This window comes from Chelonia mydas, chromosome 1 (assembly GCF_015237465.2).
Source record: "Chelonia mydas isolate rCheMyd1 chromosome 1, rCheMyd1.pri.v2, whole genome shotgun sequence".
NCBI lineage: Eukaryota > Metazoa > Chordata > Testudines > Cheloniidae > Chelonia > Chelonia mydas.
Genome location: NC_057849.1, coordinates 104,778,869 through 104,782,180, shown reverse-complemented (window position 1 = coordinate 104,782,180; position 3,312 = coordinate 104,778,869). Strand labels below are relative to the sequence as shown.

The window sequence follows — 3,312 nt, the reverse complement described above, 5'->3', positions numbered from 1 at the left end:
TAATTCTTTTTAAAACCCTGGCCTCACAGTAATGCAAGTAATACTTGTTTGTACATTGATTTGTATCAGGGGGTAGCCATGTTATTCTGTATCCACAAAAACAACAAGGAGTCCGGTGGCACCTTAAAGACAAACAGATTTATTTGGGCATAAGCTTTCTGCATCTGAAGTGGGGGTTTTTTACCCACGAAAGCTTATGCCCGAATGAATCTGTTCGTCTTTAACGTGCCACCGGACTCCTTGTTTTTTTTAACTGATTTGAGTGCCTTGGGCAGAAGGCACTCTAGAATGCTAAAGTAGAGTTATTCAGGCTTTTACCTCGACTCCTTTCCTGAGCCTCATACACTTATTCTTGATGTATATATTTTCAAAGATCTTATGAACATCTTATATTTATGAAGTGCTGTGTCTATTCTATTTATATTTGTATTTTGTTATTGTATTATGCACCAGACCCTATTGCTAAGACACGAAGAGTCAATGGTAATTAAGATTTCTGTTAGAAGTAAAATACTTATGGAAAATCTAATGAAATATTATATACTAGTTTTCCCTCTGCATTGATTCAGCCAAAAGTAGACAATCTGCAGATTGTTTCGAAGAAAGAGAAAAGGGCAGCTCTATTTTTTCCTCTCATTTTAAAATAAATACATATCTTGAAGGTGTGAATTTCATGGTGCCTTAGTATTCATGGCAGAGTCAAAACTAGGCTTTAGGAAATGTTGAGTGAAACTGATTTGTCCTACAATAAGGACCACTGTAAATGGCTGATGACAATGTGTGAAATAAATACATGGTTTATTTCAATACTACTGAAGAAAGTGTTATTAATGGTGAATAGCAAAATCGCTGACCTCACATGGTGTGACAAAATGGGAGTTTTCTGTAATATTTTTGTGAGTCCTATGTGTGCATCAGTTTCTCTCTGTACTGTACATTGCTCATGGAGAAATAAGGGTTAAGTCTGCTCCTGGGGGCAGCTCAGGACTTGAAGTGTGAATGTCACCTTGGTGTCAGGGCTGCAGTAAATGGGTTGGTAAGGAACTGGCTGGAACCTGCTGAAAGAGACTCATATTAATGCCAAATTCAAATGAGACAACGTGAAGCCCCAATGACCAGAACATCGACACCTAAGAAACAGTGACCAGAAGAAGGACTTCCCACCTTTCAGCAGGGAAGCTGAGCAGAGAACAAAGGACTGAGATGTGATAGGCAGGAGATAAAGGGTTGGCTTCTGATCTCCCTAGGGTCCAAGGACTAAGGGATAGGGACAGCGACTGAAACAGAATTTGTCACAGCTTGGCTGGCTTTTTGCACTAGTTTTGCCAGGATGGGCTATGCCTCTCTACATTAACCTAAGGACTTCAGATTCTGTATGCCAGGTGACTAATAAATTGTTGCCTTGTGCGGTAGTATGGTCTAGTGGCCAGTGTCAATAAAGACGCCCTTCCTCCAAGAGCAGCATGGCCCAATGGCTGGAATCAATAAGCGGTCCTTCCGCTCCGGGCGGCATGGCACAATGGTCGGAGTCAATAACGTAGCCCACCCCCATGGGATTGGGTGGCCGATTGGCCCACTGGGGAAGTGGGGCGCCACTTATGAGTGTGTGGTGCCCAGGGTAGGGGAACTTGGGTCCTCCCTGCTCCTCCAAGTCCCAGCCCAGGGTCCTGGAGGTGATGGGGGTGCTCACCACCAAGTCAGCGGGGATCCTCCCAAACCACGTTGATGGGTTCCCTGGTTCACTCACCGGAGAAGAGTAAGTCCCTTGGGCTGCTTCCTACCCTTTCTCCCTCGGCAATGCTCCATGGTTCCCCTAGGTCTCTGGGGTCCTCGGGTGGCATGGCTCCTGGCAGTGCATTCTCTTCTCCGGGCTTGTCAGGCAGCCTGGAGTCCGTCTGGAACTCTGCATGCCATGGCTCTGTAATCGGCATCTGTATCAGCTCCCTGGAGAGAGCCTGCATCATCCCCCTCACCCCCTTCAGCAGCCTGCCCAAACTGAGTTGGGCTGCTTCCTTTTATACTCTGTCTCCAAGCTGAGCATGCACAGCAGAGTCAGAGGGGTGGGGTTTCCTCAGCCTGCAAAGCACAGTTAACCCTTTCAGAGCTGATGCAGGGTAGGTACAATCTTTATACCTTGTTTGAAAAGGCTGCTTGCTGTTGCTTCAAATACTCACTGAGAGCATTGCACCTTGGAGGAGGGGTTTAGTACAAACCTCTCACAGGAGCCTGGCTCTGCTGGATTCATTGCAAAGAGCCAGGGATAGACACTGGGATTGCTGGTGCCTGAAGGTCCAGTTCTGAAGTCTTGCAAGTCATGGATCTGCCGCTATGGAGTTATTGGTTACAGTCTGGGGCATAGACCGGACCCTGTGGGTCTTTGACACATGGTAGCAGCTATTCTCTATAATTAAGCTCCACTGACTGCACTTTGGGATTTCCCCTGGTATTTATTTATGGTTCAGAGGACGTCATCCTAAGTTTCAGAAGCTCAGTGTACTCTGGATGCAAGCCTCAGAGTTCATTTTCAGCAGGTTACATCAGTGAACACAGGACTCTTCCTGGTTCCAGATATTTCCCTCTTGGTCTATTCCTTTGGGCCAATTCCCCTCCCATAGGCCTGATCAGGGGCACTCCCAGAAATCTCTTTACATTTACATGGTACATATAACATACAGTACTGGTTGGGTTCCAGTCCAAAACTTCCTCTCCACCAACTTCCCACCCAAAGCAAGAAACAAAATGGAGTCACCCACCAACATCCATCTCTGGGCCCTATGCAAAACCTCCTCATGCCCACTTCCCTCAAGGGCTCTCTGCTGCCCCTCTGGCTCCCCCACGCAGGCACTCACCTCACCTCCCCATACTTGAGTCGGGTCCTGAGGATGTTTATGAGTGAGTCCTGTGGGCAGAGCAGAGAGGACATGGGCTGCTGGAAGTGGGGCAAAGCTGAGGAGAACCCCTGTGGGGGGGGGAAAGCTTTGGTATAGGGGCTGGCCCTGTGGCAGCAGTGAGGAGCAGCAGCACTGGCCACCACAGTGCCCACTCAGGTTTGGTCCAGCGGCCCCTCTGTCGTGGTGAGGGGTAGAGAGGCATGGTACGGCTAAAACTGAGTAAGTGGTATTCCAACCTGGTGCATGGGGGTCGCAGTGCCACACAGGTTTGGCCCTGTGGCCCCTCCATCATGACCTGAAAGGAGCTGTGACCTTGTCTGCCAGGTCACAATGCCACTCACTCAAGGTTGGCCCCACTGCCCCTCCCCTCTGTCATGACAGAGGGCCATGAGGCCAAACCGGAGTGAGCAGTGGAGTGGCC

General features: G+C 48.6%; 1 long non-coding RNA gene across 1 annotated transcript; it reads right to left on the bottom strand.

Moving 5' to 3' along the window:
* Nucleotides 1–317: 317 nt before the first annotated feature.
* LOC122462083 lies at nt 318–1,971 on the bottom strand. Its single transcript, XR_006284426.1, has 2 exons — nt 1,748–1,971; nt 318–1,055 (listed from the first exon to the last, which is right to left on the bottom strand). It is a non-coding gene; the product is annotated as an uncharacterized LOC122462083 (long non-coding RNA).
* Nucleotides 1,972–3,312: the final 1,341 nt, after the last annotated feature.